This window comes from Meles meles, chromosome 11, assembly GCF_922984935.1.
Source record: "Meles meles chromosome 11, mMelMel3.1 paternal haplotype, whole genome shotgun sequence".
Taxonomy (NCBI): Eukaryota; Metazoa; Chordata; class Mammalia; order Carnivora; family Mustelidae; genus Meles; species Meles meles.
Genome location: NC_060076.1, coordinates 88,066,257 through 88,085,503, shown reverse-complemented (window position 1 = coordinate 88,085,503; position 19,247 = coordinate 88,066,257). Strand labels below are relative to the sequence as shown.

General features: G+C 43.9%; 1 protein-coding gene across 4 annotated transcripts in view; it reads left to right on the top strand.

Moving 5' to 3' along the window:
- TJP2 (tight junction protein 2) overlaps positions 1–19,247 on the top strand; it is a 120,654-nt gene that overhangs the window by 44,741 nt on the left and 56,666 nt on the right. The gene's annotated exons all lie outside the window — the stretch shown is intronic.

Genomic DNA, 19,247 nt, shown 5'->3' with positions numbered 1-19,247 from the left:
TTTTCGGTAGGGGCTGGAGATGGGGTTTTGGAGGGAGCCGCAAAAAGGGAGTGATGAACGCCTTCTCCTCTAGTATTATCTTACCTGTCACCGTTCCCTTTCTTTTATGTTTTCATTTGTCAAGTTTCCGCTTTTACATAGTAGTTTAAGTTATAAATAACCAGGGTTTGACTGCAGGGTTTTAACATTCTTGAAATGTGGCGGAACTTGGGAGTGGATACTCCAGGGCTTAGTAAGGGAATACAGCCTCCCACCTCTATTTTAGCTTGGGTTCTGAGCAGTGCTGCTTCCCTGGCGGCTGTCTGGTCTGACTAATAATGGATGTGGTTTCCCTGTGGTTCCCAGCCGAGACTCAGCCCATCAGAGAAACTGCCCTGTGACTCCGCACGCCCTCCCTCAGCTTGGGGACTCCTAGTAGAGGGGAAAGAGGCCCTTTGCTTCAGATCTCCTGGTGGTCTGTGCTGGGTGTGCCGACAGTCATTTTGGGAGAAACCAGCCCCGCGTTGTCAGAATCATTCCTGGGAGGGACAGTGTGTGGGGAGGGGGAGGGGGGGGACATCACCCACACCTGAGGAGGAGATGTTTTAAGTGAGGAGTAGGAGTAGTTGCATTTTAGCATTGAATATCCTGCTCAGGCCGCAGGGGTGTTTGAGAGCGCAGTAGGGGTGTTTGAGAGCGCGCCTCTGCTACACTGTCTTGTAGGGAAAGCATGCACGTCATTAGAATGATGAGTTCCGGTTAGAAATAAGGATGGGATGCTATGGCTTCTCCTTGCCCGGGACATGAGACAAGAGGTGCTTCACTCAGGCCACAGTGACTTTTGAGGTGTTTCTTGAACTTTTTCAGAGCTGCTCCCAGAGACTGATGGAGGGGGATTTCTTTCCTTGCAAGGGCTGCTGCTGCTTCTCATGACCACACAGCTAATAACCAGCACCTGCCTACCTGGGGCGGGCTCTGTGAGGGGTACAAGATGAGCAAGACTCAGTGTCTGCCTTCAGGAGTCTGTCCGAGCTGAACATTTCAGACTGGACTCTGCTGGGATCCTGTGGCTGGGGGCGCGGTTGGGGTGTGGCAACACAGAGGCGAACTGTGCAGTACCGAAACACGGGCGAGGTGGGACTGCCTGACACATGCTCCCTTTAGGAACTCTTTCTGGGAAGAAAGGGCTGCATTCGAACAGGTACCTCACAGCACAAGCCAGTAAAGAAGAATGGCGAATAATACACCCACCTCATAGAGTTGAGTGAGGACTGCGTGAAATGTTGTTAGGGTGCTGGGCGTGTGTAGGTGCCGGGTCATAAGAAGCAAGGCAGGTACCGAAAGCTCCCAAGTGCTGGGTCCTGGGAGGAAGGATCTAGAAGTACAGGTAGGAGGTACCATGTAGGTGTCTAGGCAGGAGCCGAGGTAAACAAAAAGAGTTGCTCGCACTCTTGAAAGGCCTTGAATGCCAGTAAGAGAATGGGAGGGGTACGGGGGGATGGAGTCCTAAAATCCCAAATGTATTAGTGACTTGACTTTCCCTACAAAGAAGTGAACCAGTTTCCCAGTAAACACTTTACCCCACCCCCTACACAGGGAATATTACTATTCTGAGGCACTGAAATGCCTAAGACCAATGAATTCTAACCTCATCAGCCTGGGGAATTCCATTTGCAAGGACTTTTGCCTACATTTGTTTAACTTTTGATCTAAATTCTTTGTACACTGACAAAAGGTTACAGCCAGCCATGAATCTTTGGCAGAAGTGCCTGGGAATGCAAGGGGGATGTAAAAATCCCTGCAGTGGAGTTTAGAAAGGGGTTCTTTTCTGAAGTTATTCTTTTTTAAGAGACAGGTGAGTTCTTGAAACTAGGCGGGGCCGCTTGAGTCTTGTGGACAGTATTACATTCCAGAGTTGACAAAGTCATGCAGATTTGGGCGGGGTGTTGGTGGCGGTGGGGGTGGCGGGGGTGGGGTTAAGAGGAAGCGTTAGTAATCACAGCTGAAACTTTCAACATAACTTACCAAGAATATGAGCCATCAGGGAATTCCTTGCCTAATCCCTAAAACAAATCCCATTAAGGAGTTGGGGCTACAGATTAATTTATCTAGGTTGAGAGTTGGCTTCCTATGAAGTGCCTCATCGATTAGAGTCTGAGCAGTAATGGGGGGCCAACAATTGTTGGCCAGATGGCCTTGGACTGGCCAGCCTTGGTGCTGAAAGGCATTTTCCGTTGACGATGATCTGGGGTATAGTAACATAGGAGGAGGGTGTGACTGATGCGCATGTGTGTGGAGAGTCCAGTTGGGGGACAGGATGATTATCTCAGATGTTTTACTGAGCTAGTTTCTTGCTCCTAAATCCAAGGATGGGGGTCAAAAACATAGAGGCCAGATTTATAACCTATTTAGGGGGTTAAAAAGTCCAGAGTTTTTGTGAACTTTTTGAGGTTAAGAAAGAAATCTTACCTTAAACTATTTATGGCCTAGTTCACCCCAAAGGAATTTTTACGATGACTCTTGTTAGCAGAAGCTGATATCGCTACCAAATTTATGAGGGTCTAAGGTGGTACTACCATTAAAAATTTTTTTTAAATACCATGTAACAGCAGTGGAAAGAAATTTTCAGGCCCTCAGTCCTAACGTTAAGTACTGTCAATCGCTAGTTTCAGATTTGAAGGGTACCTGGGAAATACATAAAGCTGGCCAACCTGGTTCACCACCTACACCACCGACAGCATTCCACACAGGGCGGAGCTTGGAGTTGCAAAGCGTCTGCTTTCGCTTTTTCAGCTTGATTAGGAAATGCTCCTAACTTGGCCTCTAGCTTCTAGAGCCCAGGCAGGCCAGCGAGGCCTTCCCATGGCGGTGATGGTTTCATTCTTTTTTTAAAGGGTCTAGAACCTCTGTTGTCTGGCCAGCCACTGCGCCCGTTTCATCAGCCTTGATAACCTGTGAGCTCAGAAGAGAGACTAAAGACTGTCTTATTGAAAAAAAAAAAACAAACCTGATATGCTGATTAAGCATTTTTTCTGCCCCCCCCCCCCCCCCTTTTTGCTGTTGCTTAAACAGTGTTTTCTAAAGTGTGCTACGCAGACAGACTTAAAGGCGGAACATTATTTTTCAGTTATTTTGCATGAATATTGTGCTCCAGGGATAAATATAAAGACGGCTACTGAATCCACTTATTTCGTGGATAGGTTGTTTAGAATGAGGCATGATTAGTATTAAGTAAAAGAAAGAGTTTGATGTAAGAGAAATAAATTTTGGGGTTGAGTGATAGGAGAATAAGGCAAACACCGTGAACATGGCCCTTGAAATCTGCGCCTTGGTAGTACTTTTAAAATGTGAGTGTGTTTAGTTATGGAGAGCTGCGTGTACCTTGACGGTGCCTTCAGGAGGGCCAGACCAAGTCTGCTGCCGCGACACCTGTGATGGGACGGCCTGGAAATGGAGGCAGTGATTCAGCACTGCGGGGGACATCACTGTGCTCTGGAGCGCAGCTTGCTCTGCTGGAAAAGGCAGAGAACCAAAGAGCCTCGCATGTAAATGCACCTTATTTTTTATTATTTTTTAAAGGTTTAATTTTTTAAGTTATGTCTACACCCAACGTGGGCTTGAACTCACAAGCCTGAGATCAAGAGTCGCACACTCTAGCGACTGAGCCCGCAAGGCACCCCAAAATGCATTTAATTTTTAAAAAATGTAGCTTGTGTTGGTCTGTAAAGTAGGCTTTAGCTAGGATTGTAGTAGGAATGGGACGTCTTGAGGTTTAAAAAAAAAAAAAAAAGTAACCCTGCCGTGACCTAGAAAAATGAGTAATTGGAAGTTCAGTGTCATAGTAGGTAAATAAAACCAGAATAGAAAATACTTTGTTTCAGTCACCAAAATCCTTAATCGTGTGTGTGTGTGTGTGTGTGTGTGTGTGTGCGCGCGCGCGCATGCGTGCTCCTTTATGTGAAATCCTAAACCTTCAATTAGTAACTTGTACTTTAGTCATTTTAAATCGACACAGATATTTGTTTAGTGCTTCTGCCAGATGCTTACAGTTAAATCAGGTCTTTAACCTTAAAAACATAATGCAATGTTTCTTAATCATTTATACACCTTGTACTTTTTTTTTTTTTTTTTAAGTAAGCTCTATCCCACAACGTGGGGCTCGAGCTCAGGACCCCAAAATCAGTAGTTACACGCCTACCCACTGAGCCAACCAGGTGCCTCCACACCTTGTATATTTTAGACCACAGCAATATGCATTTTTGTAATGATGTTTAACTTTCAGCCTAATATTTAGCGTAATTAAAATACTCATGGCTTATAGTTTCCGTTTCTGTTTGTCTTCTCTCAACATTTCATTTGTGTGGGAGAGATTTGGGGGGGGCGGCACAGTTGCTAGGAATGAATAAAATATTTGTATTTTAGGAAGCTGTACTGACAAAAAAAGTTCAAATTACACCATTAATTATGGCAAAGATCTCATGTCCCATCCTTGAATGCACGTGTTTTCTAAATTTGACCTATATGCATATATAAAGATGGACTTCAGAATTAATTAATTAATAGGGCAATTATTATTTTCTATTGTAGAATTTAATCAGCCATATGAATATATACATTATGTTCACAAGAAAAAATGGCATCTTTTGAAAATTTAATTACAGTAGGCCTCATCTGATAGATACTGTGTATAAGTATGAGACTAAATATATAGTTATATATTTATAGTTGGGGACAAGCCAGAGGCATTTGGAGGGGGATATATGTAATCATTATAAGACAATTATTGGGACAGTTAGTCTTCCGGGTAGGTAGCAGTTATTAGGCTGTAATTAACAGATAATCATTAAAGTCCAGTTATATCTCTGCCATTGTATTAAAGAAAAGCTTTGGTAGAGATGAAAGAACACTGCAGATACTCTGCATTTTATCATTGAAGTTGAAGGGGGAATAGGGGAAATAATGCTTTCGAATCATCAGTAGGAATACATGAACTTTTCTCAGACTGGTAGCTCCTAAGACCTTCGTTCCTCTCGGGAGGAAATAATGGTCCGAATGTGGCTTTGCTGGGAACGGTTTTTTGAGAGCCATTTATTGTCACAGCAGTAGAGGCAGCGTTCCTAGTTCTCGGTTGCAGGTTTTCTTTTTTGTGCCTTACGTAGTAGAGCACCCCTGAGGCCCTGAGTCCGATTTGGGAAGGAGTGTGGTGTATGCTGCAAGAGGAACCAGCTCATTTTCAGTCTGCAGAGGGCCATTTGCAAATACGTCTGGCAAAAGCAGAATGAAATTATTTGAGGGAATTAGCAAAACTGACCGTTTCTGTTTCTGAAAAGAACGACTCCTTTAGAAGGAATGTCCCTGTGAGCTCATGTTTAGAAGCCTGGCTCCCCCCCTTAGCCTTCTTCACTCAGCTGCATCAGTTTCCTTCTTGCCCGTGACTGGTTGGTGCGCACGCGCCAGTATTTATTGGAGCCCTTATCCCGTCTGCTCCGTGCCAGTCACTTCCGGTCTGCCGCGAGCCCCTCCTGGGTCTGAGTCATGAGGGTAACCCCAGAAGCTGACCTGGCGCCAAGCATATCCACTGAGTGTACCACATTGAAGCGACTGGATCTGGGGAAGGCTGCTGTCGAATAAAGAACTGAAGACCCACTGGGAAGTCAGAAGAGTGGATTCCTGACATTCACATAGCGAGTGCACGGACAGTTGTGAGTAAGGAAGAGACCCGTAGAGTTCTGCGCTGGCCTTTTCGGTGTGCGTGAGCTGTGGCAGCTAGCTGGGTGGCGGCGGCTCGGGCCGTCAATGGAAGTTTCTGTGTAGGGAAATGAGGATTGTATTTGAAGGTCTCTGAAGCCTTCTCTGGTGCTTAACGTTCTAAGTGGTTGGGTATAAAGCTGAGAGAACATTCCCGATTCTGTTGGTTCTTGTCTGAAAGTACTTCCATGCTCCTTAAAACACTTGGCGTTTGTTTTCTGTTTTTTTTCTTTAAAGAAGAAGTCCAGCGGATTTTCTCTGATATTTTTCTTTTTTTTTTTTAAAGATTTTATTTATTCATTTGACAGAGAGAGAGATCACAAGCAGGCAGAGAGGCAGGCAGAGAGAGAGGAGGAAGCAGGCTCCCCGCTGAGCAGAGAGCCCGATGCGGGGCTCGATCCCAGGACCCTGAGATCGTGACCTGAGCCGAAGGCAGCGGCTTAACCCACTGAGCCACCCAGGCGCCCCTCTCTGATATTTTTCTAAAGAACAGGGAACTGGGCGCCTGGGTGGCTCAGTGGGTTAAGCCCCTGCCTTTGGCTTCCGTCATGATCTCAGGGTCCTGGGATCGAGTCCCGCATCGGGCTCTCTGCTCAGCGGGGAGCAATTTAAAAATAAATAAGTAAGTAAGTAAGTAAATAAATAAAATAAAGAACAGAGAAACCAGAAGTGGCAATAGTTCGGCTGCTCAGCTTCCTGGGAAGATCTGTCCCTCAGTCGCAGCTTAAATAATGTACCACGTCGGCGTGTGCCGTGTGCTCTTCTTGCTCTGCGGCCGAGCCAGCACCTGCGGCCCTCCTGTGTGGCTTCTTGAGACTCGTTCTTCCTCTTCCTTCTTCCCCTCCGCTCTTCCCAGGAAGAGCTGCCTACTGGGAGTCTCCCGCACTCCCTTCTCTTCCTGTGGCCGTCTCTCTCCGAGGCCCCGCTGCCTGGAGCAGAAGCCAGGCAAGGCAGGCGGGGAGTCGGGAGCCCGGGTCTCCACAGACGGGCTGAAGACGAGCCTCTCCTGCTTACGGCCGCAGAGGCCCTCATCGTTCACCGACACAGAATCGCTGTCGCTCGAGCTTCCGCATCGCGTCAGGCACTTCTGAGTTTCTCAGCAGAACGCTTTGCCTACCTTGGCTGGTCTGTTTAGTGTCTGCGTGACTTTTAAGAGGGGAGAGAGATTTGTGGCATCTTGGACAGTCACTGAGATTTTCCAGAAATGGAACTGAAAACACTGGTGCTTTTCCTTCTGGTGTTAACCGTTGGGAGTCTCCAACCAGGCAGGCGACACGCTGAAATGAAGAGAAGAGGCCTTCTTTCTAGCAGATCAAATCTGAATTTTAATCCGAGGTGTGGGAGCAGTATTTACGTGTATACTGCTTACGTGTGGTGTTTGCAGGTGTCTTTCCCCAAGTCAGGAAGAGGCAGGAGAGGCGGACTCAGTTTACCAAAGAACGAGGTTAAAAAACGTGTGGGAAACTGAGAAAAATTTTCCCGTAGAAACAGTGGTATCCAGGGTCTGTCCTTGCAAGCTTCGCTTACTCATAATGAAGCTTTTCTTTACCTTGTTGTTTTTCTGGCGTTTTATTGAAGTTCAGCTTGCAGGAAAAACGCACAGCATCTCGAGTGGGCAGCTTGATAAATTTGTTTTCGTTGTGGTAAGGCACACCCCCTAGGGTCTACCATTTTAGCCATGTTAGAGTGTGCAGTTGGCGGCGTTGAGTGTACCCCAGGACTGTGCGGACACCACGATCTGGCTCAGAGCTGCGTGAACACGTACATGAATGCAGACACTTGTGCCGTTGCCACCTAGACCAAAGCACAGGACTTTCCATCACTCTAGAAGCTTCTCTCTTGCCACTTTTTCTGACTGTTACCACCCCACCCCCCAGGGAACCTCTTTTCTGACTTCTCTCACCATGGGATAGTTTCGGTTGACTTTGAGAGGATCTGTATTAATGAAGTCAGTATTTTGTGTCTGGCTTCTTTTGCTCAACGTAACTGCTGTGAGAGTCATCCGCATTACGTGTGGTTCAGCAGTTCTTGTTCGCTGCTGAGTCGTTGTCCTTTTGCATGAGTTCCCCGTTCTTCTCTTGACGGATATTTAGGTTGTTGCCTGTTTGTTTGTGTTTTCCTATGATGACTGAAGCTGCTAGGGAAATCACCTACACTTTGCTTTGTGGGCTGAATTCCTGGGTGTAGAATTGCTGCGTCGTGTGTTGGGGACGTGTTTAACTTTCATTATGTCACTCTGAAGTCAGGCACATGTCGGTATGGATTGCTTTGTCCTGCCACTTGCTTGCTCTACCTCAGGCAATTTACTTTTCTCATGTTCAGTTTTTCTCAGCTGTAAAATGGGCACTTTGTGCCTGATCACTCGGGGTTCAGTGAAGAAAAGAGACATCATTTTAGCTATTTCAAGGAGAAAGAAACTTAATGGAGAGCATTAATGCCTACAAAACAAGAGGCTAGAGGGACAGAAACCAAGGGCCCACCACTGGCTTTCATATTTGCCCCCCAGCAAGTTAGAAAGCTGCTGGGAGGGCGCCTGGGTGGCTCAGTGGTTTAAGCCGCTGCCTTCGGCTCAGGTCATGATCTCAGGGTCCTGGGATCGAGTCCCACGTCGTGCTCTCTGCACTGAAGGGAGCCTGCTTCCTTCTCACTCTCTCTGCCTGCCTCTCTGCCTACTTGTGATCTCTCTCTGTCAAAATTAATAAATAAAATCTTTAAAAAAAAAAAAAAAGAAAAAGAAAGCTGCTGGGGTCCAGAGCCAGGACCTTGGAAACACCCTTCCAACTGCTCAGCCTCTGCCATGCAGAGGCGGCTGAAATAGTAGGGAACTTAGTGACAACTGCAGAGCTCAGGTCTGGCAAATCTGCTTTGCCTGAGACTGCTGCTATGGGAAAGAAGGAAACAAATGGCATCTGCTTTCCTTCCTCCTTCTAGATCTTACCGAGTGCACCATGTTGGTCAGGGGGCCGGGGGTTTCTGGCCTCTGGGAGTAAGGGAAGATGAGTGCCACCCAACAAGAAATGGGATAGATGCCTCCTGGCGTTGCACTGGGAACCTAAGTGGCAGTGGTTATAACTTACTAGCGTCATCATCATTACAGAACAACGTGATGCCAAAGCAGTCCTAAGACCGCTCTCTGTTACACACATTCAAATCTTTAACTTCATTACAGTGACCTGCCGGAGGATGGAGGCTGCTGTAAGACCTGTCACGTAACTGTATCTCTGCAGGGCCTCAGCTTCTTTAGCTACTGATCTCTGATTCTAGGTACTTTTCTATATGAGTAAGCTTGAGAAGTTATAATTTGCAAGCCTGCCAATTAATGCAGAAACTGAAAGGTGACTTAATTCTAAGAACGCTGCTTTGATATATACTTTATGAAAATTAATGAGTGTGGCTTTTTTTTTTTTGAAGTCATTCTGATTTGTTAGTTTTGAATAAAGTAAAAGGTGATATATAAATCTTGTTGCTAGGTGGGCTAAAAAGGATGTTCCCTTTTTCTGTCTTTATCTTTCGACAAATGAAATGAAAGGAGATTGGAAGGAGATTAGATTTTTATCCTGGTTGGTGCCTAGAACCTCATGCTGACGGCACACGCTAGTCCACTGAAACATTTGGCGATAGTGACTGTCCTGTTTATAGTAGTATTAGGAAATTTGAGCGACACTGCATTGCTCTTGAGACATTTAAACATCTTGAATCAATTGAATCCATTTTTTACTTTCCAGGGACCTTACTATTATTGCTTTGAAGCGGGCTGGCCAGATGATTTATTGATTAACATTTTATTTTAGGCTTTTATCTCTAGTGCTACTTCTGAAGGCTCCTTGCAGAAAAATTTGAAGCGACAGGAACGCAAATATTCTAAGTGCCCAGATAAGGATGACCAGGAACTTCATTTCAGGCACTGGTGTAGCAGTTAGAGTGAGCTGACTCTTTGCAAAGTTTGCTTAAATTTGATTGTGCGAGAAATACATTGACAGAATCCCATTTTATCTCTTTTGAACCAGATTTACTCAGTCGGCCGGGGCTAACAATAGATGTCCAAACAGTTTACAGTGGTTAATACAATGGACAAAGGGTTTCACTGTTTGGTGACTGGAAACGAGAGCTGATGGGGAACTTCTTAAGGGCACTGACCTAATTCACTCCTTCAAGAAAAATGATTTAAATATATCTGTATTCGGATCCCAGTGTCTATATATTTCAGCTAGTAGTGCTGCAGCCTCAGGAAGGGCCGTGTGGGGCTGCTCTGTGTGTTTTGTAAAAGTACAGCCTTTTATTTGACAATGGCGTTTAGATTTTTTTTTTTTTTTTTTTTTAAGCCAAGTTCTGGCATGAACTGCTGCTCCACAAAGGTTAGGGAGTTAAGAAAAGCAGCTGAAGTCACACGTCACCCTCCTTAGTCCTGAAACCTCTTCACATTCAGGAATTTTAGTCATGCACTTTTTTAGAGATAAACTTCTCCGTGAGCCTTTCTTCTGTAAAATGTGGAAAAACAGAACTGGGTTAAAAATAAAGTTCGTTCAAGCATTGCTAAATCTCTTAGTATTGTGTTTATCATTTACTTTGTCCAGAAAACATAAATTGCCAATGCCTTTGCTGTTTACTACCATGAAGTATTTGTAGTCCGTATGTACTTCCTCAAAGAATATCTCTCACCTATTAATAGAACGGGAGCAAAGAAGAATGGGTAAAAAATCTCACTGGGCTTAGTCGTAAGTTCCAAGTAACAATTGCATTGTTGTTCTAAGTGCTGAGTGTGATTGGATGATCAGATATAAATGTTGACCTGACTGGATTATATCCCAGCCATTAACGGTCCTGAAAAAAACTGCTGTAACCTATCCCTTCGAACAGTTATCAGACTTGTTCTTTTGGCTTTATATTTGGGGTAAGAATTTATGCAGTGAAGTATCCTAGAAACTAGAATTTATGCAGTGAAGTATCCTAGAAACTGGGGTGCTGTCATGTCTGTCTTTCACCTGTTTCAATTTGGATATACTGTGTAGTCCACTACATGGGTATTCCATTATCTTCATAAGAAGTAACGTAAGTTTTTTGATTGGGATGAGTTTAAATGAATGCTTGGAAACAAGGAACTGCAAAATAAAAGTCCTCAAGTAGATCTAAGCTAAATTTCAGTGCATGTGTTTATCTTTTCAGAAAAGCAGGGTGTTTTCACGGAAACCTGTGTTCTGCTGAGTGTTGAGAGGGGTATCAGGGTGAATGTTGGGGGCTGACTTTGAGTTCTTGAGAGCAGGTCTAGGTCTTTGCTTTCCTAGCCCAGACACAGCACAGGTGCTCAGGCAGTGGAGGAAGGTGAGAGGAGACAGTAGTGCAGTGAAGTCTCAAAACAACTGAAATGGGGGCGCCTGGGTGGCTCAGTGGATTAAGCCACTGCCTTCGGCTCAGGTCATGGTCTCAGGGTCCTGGGATCGAGCCCCGCATCGGGCTCTCTGCTCCGCAGGGAGCCTGCTTCCTCCTTTCTCTCTCTGGCTGCCTCTCTGCCTACTTGTGATCTCTGTCAAATAAATAAATAAAATCTTAAAAAAAAAAAAAAACAACTGAAATGGGATCTGTGTGAGTGTGCATTGTCTCCCTTTTCTTACTGTATTCCCAGCCCAGCAAAAAAGCACTTTGCATGGGGCTTGGAGACTGTTGAAAACAGCAACATTCCATCATTGGAGCAACAAATCTAAAATATGTATTCGTAGAGCTCGTAGAGCAGTTCTGAGGCCTTGTCCTTGATTTCTACCACTACGGGTGTGCTGGGGGCAGGCTCTCTCTGCTCAGTTCCCGAGTGTGCAACAGAAGTCCTGATGTTTGTGAAAAAAATGCCTAATCGTGAGGGAGCCCAGGACACCAAGCGAGATGCCCTGTGTTTTGCTCTGTACCACTGAACTTCTCCTAACTTTCCTGTAGTGAAGTGAGGGAAGGAACCATGCGAATGACAGAATGTTAGAGCCTTGGTGCAGATCTCACTGACAGCCGGCCTAGTTGGGGGTAGGTGTTAACACCTGATTTGATAGGTAGGGAAACTGTTTCAGAAATGTTAAGTGACTTGCCCCAGCCACACAGTTCATGTGGTAGGCAGGGCATGTGGGCCGAGGCCCACGTGACTAATTCAAAACCGGTAGGTTTTTTCCAGCTTCACCTGCCTCTGCTTTTCAGAACCAGATGGGCAGAGACATAATGGGAGAAACCAAAGGCCTTCTGTTGATTTTTAGGAGTTTAAACATTATCACTGAAAGTGTATAGAAGTTTTTCTCTCCAGGGACTCATCATTAGTAAAAATGATATTATCTAAATTTTTTTTTTTTTTTTGAGAGAGAGCCCACGTGTGCTTGGGAGTGGGGGAGGGACCGTGGGAGAGGGATAATCTCAAGCTGACTTCATACCAGCTGTAGGGCCCAGTGCAGGGCTCAACCTGATCCCTCAACCTGAGCTGAAACCAAGAGTTGAAGGCTTTAGCTGAGCCATCCAGGCGCCCCACAATAATACATCAGTGTTTTCAAGAGATGTTTTCATTTTTCAATGACTTGTTTGTGTTCATTACTGTATGGGATCTCAAAGACTCTAAAATGAGTAAGCACAGCCTTATAGGGAAGTAGATTATATAAACAACTAGCTAAAACCACAATTTATTATAGAAATATTAGGAATATGTCTTGTCTGTGAGTCTTTCTTCAAGTTCACAGCCATTAGTTAGAAAGGACTATTATCCCATCAACCCCCCCCCCCCCCAAACAAACCCCACCAATTGTTAATGTCAAGAAAAACTTCTTGTGGCTACAGAGCACGTGCGTTGTGGAATTAGGACATCTGAGACTTGCTGTGTGTGGGAATTTGGCTGTTAAGGGTCAGAATTCCATCACAAGTTGCCTGAGGATCAAAGTGCATCTTTTAAAACATCACATACCCTCTGAGAAGTTTAGGCTAGCAGATACACTGTCGTTTGAAGTGTAACAGTAAGCTTTCTTTTAATACGTGGCCAAGACCATTTGCAGGATATGGTGAAAATTTTGATTGAGGATCAAGATAGAGTGGTAGTTTTGGAGTTAGAGCATTTTGGTGGTGGAGCAGACTTTACGCAGTGCCAGGTGTTCACCTTTGGACAGGCTGAGGTAGGAGGATATTGAAAACCGGAGGAAACAGCCCAAGGGGTAGAAAGAGCTGGGAAGGCTCCAAATACAGACTTTTCCCTCCCTGATTTCCCCCTGAAATCCTACTAAGGGTGCCTTTCTCTTCTTCACCATCTCACCACGTAGCTGTCTCCCTCAGGACTCAGAACTGATGAGTTAGGTGAGCACCCATGAACAGTGTGTTAAAGCTGATACTATTTGAAATGTTAATTCTTGGTCCTACACTCTGTCAGCCACAATAATGCTAGCTTGTAATTCTGACCAGATTCTAAGTCAGACTTTAGGGTGGACAATGAATGGGAACTTGCAGTGTTTATACCCTCTCTTGAAAAAAAATTAAAAAATTTTTTTTTGTTTTAAGGTTTTATTTAGTTATGAGAAAGAAAGAGTGAGAGCGAGCACAAGCAAGGGGGTAGCAGGCAGAGGGAGAAACAGGTTTCCTGCTGCGCAAGGAGCCCAATCCCAGGACCTGAGCTGAAGGCAGATGCTTAACCGACTGAGCCACCCAAGTGTCCTTTGCCTAGTGGGTGCCACGTCCTGGTTATCTTTTTTTGAGGGTGCACAGAGAGCATTCCAGCTTGAGATCAGGAACCGAGGTTTTTACTTCTCGTTGTCTAACCTGCAGTTCTTTCTTGTGTCTTGCTCAATGTGGATAATACTAACACATGTAGTTAATGATCTACTTAGTGGATTATCTGAAGCGAGATTTTGATCTTAGGCCAACTTCGCCTGTAGTATGTGATTGGAAATTGTGAACAAGTTCAGAATTTAGCTTAGGTAAATTATAACCAGGTAAGTTCTGTTGCTACCAAAACCAAGTATAGTTTGCTTTGAGTTAACCTAACTTTCAGATTATGTACCCACTCAGAACGAACACCTTATTGATTAAAAAAAGAAAAGTAAAGAAATAAGCAAACAGAACAGGATTATCCCTCAATAGTGACTGGATGCTAAGGGCAGCCTGAAGATTTATTGACGATTACAGTGAAAGCCAAGGTGAAGGAAAGCAAGAATCAGGAAGTATGTGTCCCTCCCTCTGTACCAGTGTGAGCACCTTGCAGGTGAAGATTGTGTCTTGGTGAACAGACACCTGCACGTCAGTAGGCCATTACTGAATTTTGCATGAGTTTAGACGAGGGGTTGGCAAACTACAGTCAGCTGGCTGTTTGGTTGGGTTTTTTTGTTTTTACTTTTCCCCGCCTACTAGCAAAGAATTGTCCTTACCTTTTTACATGAGTACATTTTAAACTGCTTATGTAAGTATTTATGTAATATCCTCTACCTCCAAAGCTTAAAAAATATATTATGTGGCCCTTTAAGAAAACATTTGCTGGGCCATGGTTTAGAACTTCCAGAAGCAGGAGGCTTGGGTTTCTAGCCCATTCTGCTATCTGGAAATAAGTATGTCAGAATTATGACTTGTGAAAGAGTCTCGCTTCATAAGGACACTGTTGTCTGACATCCTTCTTGGCTGTGGGAAAGCAAAAGAGAGAAGGGGTTGGGCTACTTTGCTTCCTGGTTTCAGTCCAGGAAGGTGACGGATAACAGGGGCCAGTTCACAAGTTTTGAGTGTAGACTTCCTCCGAGTTAAGCAGTAACATAAACACAAGAAACTGTGGAGAAAATATACTTCAAAGCACATTTTGTTTTTAGGATATAGAAAAAGGCCACGAAACTGAAATGTCCCTCTACGATGAAACATTTCTCTCTGGGCTTTGGATGTTCTGATTTCCCCGGATTCCAGCCTTGGGACAGTACCATTTATTGTGTTTCTACATTGTTGACTCTTTCAGTTCCAAGCATCCGTTCTTTCCTGTCAGCGAAACCTTCAAAATTATAATAAAATGCCATCATGGGCTAAAAGTCTTGAAGAAATAGAATACAGAAAAGGAGTTAATGATGTTCCCCCAGCTTAGGAGATCTGGAATGGCTTTGGACGGCTACCAGTGACTGACACCTCAGCTCTTAAGCATTTACTTTCATTGTTCTTTGTACTTTTCCAGGCCTTCCTACATCCTAAAAACAAGCATCCCTTGAGGGTGGGGACTGTGTCCTATGTTGTTCGGTCTTTGTTTTCAGAGCCTGGTACACAGACACTTAAATGTTGAATGCAATCTGTTTTTAAAATCTTATTAAACTTACACCACACTGCCTTTTTTTAGGGTGGGGCTTACTTAATATAGGAAACACCCCTCTTGTGTGGTACTTCAAAGTTTATAAAAGCTCCCACATAAAATTCTCAGTCTTTTGATGCTCATAGAACAGCTGGTTAGCTACAGACTAGGGACTTGAGTGACTTACAAAGTAGAATGGCTAGAGAGAGCTTAGTGTGTTATTCTGTTTCCCAGACCCCTTTTTCTTGCCCACTCCTCAGTAGTAAGACTGCAGCCATGTCTGGAACCTGGCTTGGAAATTATAGTTCACTTCGGTCTTTCCTCACCGTAGAAGGGGGATCTTGACCAGACCTTAAATCCCTGGGTAGGCCTCTTGGCTTCAGCTGCCCTGAGGAGCCAATACTGCTCATAGAATCAGTGTCAGGCTCCTCTGTCCTCCTCTTTCCCAACTTCTGTGGCCAGTAGTCTGCTGCGGCTGTCCACCTAGGCATACCTTTCTTCTCTGGCTCTCAGTAAAATAAGAAATTTAGATTCAAATGTATAAAAATACAAATCTACCTCTCATTGACCTGCCTCAGACTTTGACTTACTCACAGATAAGACCAAGATCCTTCCTGAGTCCCGGGCTTTCCCACCTGCCTCTGTGCCCCAGAGCACAGAGTGCTCTGTGTCTCTTGTGTGCCCTTCCTCAGGAAGCTGCATACCCTACCTCCAAAGAGTCACTACGAAGGAGAGCCTTCCTTGATCTTCCGAAGACACCAGTCCTTTCTGTTCTAGACCTGTGTGTGCTTTCCCTTCCTAGCACTTTCCAGCTTTAGTTCTGCAGCTGCTGACTGACTCCTTGATTTACATTGACCTTCACTAGCCTTGAGCTCCCTGAAGGCAGGGCTGTGTTTGTTATCCTCATTGTTTAATCTCAAGTGCTGAGAACAAATCCTGCTATGAAAGAGGTGCTTGATAAATAATCTGTCTTCTGGAAATTATGTTCCTCTATACTACTTACGACCAGTGATTAACAGTTAGAAAGTGCTATCTTCTGCTTTCCAGATGGCTTAAATTCCTTTGACTATCCTACAGCACCCAGAGCCAGGTTAGCAACTTTGTAGGGTGTTATATAATGTTAATGAATGACAAATTAAAGTGTTATTTCTACTTTTAGCCCCCCCACTTGCAAACTTATCTTGCCTCTTATAAAAGCCATAGTGGCAGGATTTTATTGTAATTACTGAAGTTCATTGCCAATTTTCTCTAAATGGCATTTATTTTGAAATTTTAAATTTGAAGGGAAACTATTCTTTTTATTTCTGCATCATTGCGCCACCTAGTGGATTTTGTCTGTTACTACGCAGTGGCCTTTTCTGATTTCCTGACCGTCACCAGTTCCACAAAAGGGAAATCTTGGGTACTTTTTTATGCTTTAAGATCACATACTGTTTCTACCAGTAGTTTCTGTTACTAGGCAGAGTTGTGTCTTTCTGAGAGGGGCTCAACAATGCTGACTTCAGAATTTAAAAAAATGTTGACCCACACGTGAAATTTCCCATGTCACCAATAAAGGAATGGTGTGGAGTGGGGGAGGGGGGTACCTACACAGTATACTATGGGCTCAGTTTAGCTCAGCTTATGTAATAATGACACCATATTAGACCAAAGAATGAGATCTTTTTCTGAGTTTAGAAACAAAACTGTTTCAAACATCTTAACTTTTTATTTATTTAATATATTTTGTTATGAGAAGAAAACAGTAGGAGGAGCCCACTATTTTTGTATAACTCAATTCAGTTTCATCTGTGTTTTATTATGAAGTCAAAGTCATTAGTAAGGCTTGCTGATTTGCATTTTCAGTATTTTTAATAGCTTGGCTTGGTCTCCTACTTTGCCTTGATGTGGGAGGTGGATGCAGGAAACCTCACCTTTCCCCTTCCTGTCTCTGGTCTTTGCTGCCCCCTCCCCTTAATGGAGTGTGTTCTAGTGCAACCATTGTTTTTCTCTCTTGATTCCATGAGATGCCGTGGATACACACTGTGCTCAATGTACCATTCAAGCACACTTTCAGTTATCAAGTTTGATATTTTAAATGTATAATAAATACATATGCTGTTCAAACCATAAATTATAAGCTTTTAAATCTTATTCATAGATTAATGGTTTAATATTAAATTATTATGTCTCATATGAGAAATGGCTAAATTAGTGCTTTCAAAGTATCAAAAATGTGACTTGTAAAGAAAGGAAGTTTAATTAAATAAATTTACATTAAAGGCAGAAAAAAGGGGGGCATCTGGGTGGCTCAGTGGGTTAAACATCTGCCTTTGGCTCAGGTTATGATCCCAGGGTCCTGGAATCAAGCCCCACGTTGGGCTCTCTGCTCAGTGGGGAATCTGCTTCTCCCTCTCCCTCTGCTTGTACTCTCTATTCCCCCTCTCTCCCTCTGACAAATAAATAAATCTTAAAAAAAAAAAAAATAGGGCGCCTGGGTGGCTCAGTGGTTTAAGCCGCTGCCTTCGGCTCAGGTCATGATCTCAGGGTCCTGGGATCGAGTCCCGCATCGGGCTCTCTGCTCGGCAGGGAGCCTGCTTCCCTCTCACTCTCTCTGCCTGCCTCTCTGCCTACTTGTATCTCTCTCTGTCAAATAAATAAATAAAATCTTTAAAAAAAAAATAGGTATGGGTCAGTACATATGAAGATGCTTGGAAATGTTAGTGGTGTTCAATTCAGAAATACTACAAAATATGGAGAGGCCTCCAGGCACTACAATTTTGCCATAGTATTAGTTAAAGTAGCCAAAAAAGATGGAAACATTAAAATGACTCCTAGGGATGTGGTTAACAAATTATATGCTAAATGTGGCTATTTATAATTTTAAGTTAAACATTTAGTTTCTTAATTACAGCAGCTGCATTTCAAATGCTCAACATGGCTACCATATTGGGCAATACAGGTACAGAACATTATCATTACAGCTCAGAGTTCTGTTGGAGATACTGTTAGACAAGTGCTTCTCTAACTTCTGTGTGCACTTTAATCACATGGGGGCTCTTGGTAAAATACATACTCTTTTCAACAGGTCTAAGGTAAAAAAAAAATAGGTCCAAGGTAGGTTTTTAGGATTCAGCGGTTTTTTTGTTTGTTTGTTTGTTTGTTTTTAAGAATTTGTTTGTGGGGTGCCTGGGTGGCTCAGTGGGTTAAACCCTCTGCCTTCGGCTCAGGTCATGACCCCAGGGTTCTGGGATTGAGCCCCGCATCGGGCTCTCTGCTCAGGCCAGAGCCTGCTTCCCTTCCTCTCTCTCTCTGCCTGGCTCTCTACCTCCTTGTGATCTCTGTCTGTCAAATAAATAAAATCTTAAAAAAAAAATTGTGAGAGAGAGAGCGCAAGAAAGAGCATGAGGTGGCAGGTAGGGGAGAGGGAGAAGCTCCTCTCAGCAGGGAGCCCAATGTGGGGCTTGATCTCAGGACCCCAGGATCAGGACCTGAGCAGATGCTTAACTGACGGAGCCACCCAGGCACTCCAGGATTCAGCATTTCTAATAAGCTCCCAAGTGTTGGCAGTACGGTATCTAAACGTGAGGTCTTTGAAATTCCTGCATTTATTTCCCGATTCTGATAGAAAAGGCTTGCTTTGAGACCTCAGACTCTGTAAGGCTTACTGGCTTTCTGGGGATTAACTAGGGATACTGATCTGTGGTGGAAGCATCGCGTCACTCTTTTCTGTGTGACCCATCCTGGGATGGTGCCTTGGGTCTGGGAGGGACAGTTTATTCTGTGTTTCATTAGGGCCAACCCTGCTAGCAGGATTTAGCTGAGCACTCTAATAACTGGTTTTCTAACCTGCCTTTTGACAAAGCAGTTTATAATTTTCTTTATCTTGGTACCTGTCATGGTGTGGTGGTTTGTATATGTGTTTGTTTGTTTTTAAAGTGAAGCTGTGTTTTAGTATTGTATGGGCTTAGTCGGATTCAAAATCATAGAGTAGACAGGGCTATGTCCCTGTTGCCAAATTAGCACCTTCCTTTTTGGCTTATTAATGGTTCCTGTGTAATTACAAATAAGAATGGTCTGTTTAAATTACAATTATACTTCATAGCTCAGTGTATCAGCACTATGAACATAGAGGTCTGAAATGTAATTATCTGATCTGCTGATTTCCCCCCCGCCCCCATATATCTTATTAAAGTTGGATTCATGCAGATCTGGACTCAGACTGTGATCAGCCACCTACTAGCTGTGGAACTGTGTGAAATTCCCTTATATTTATATACATATA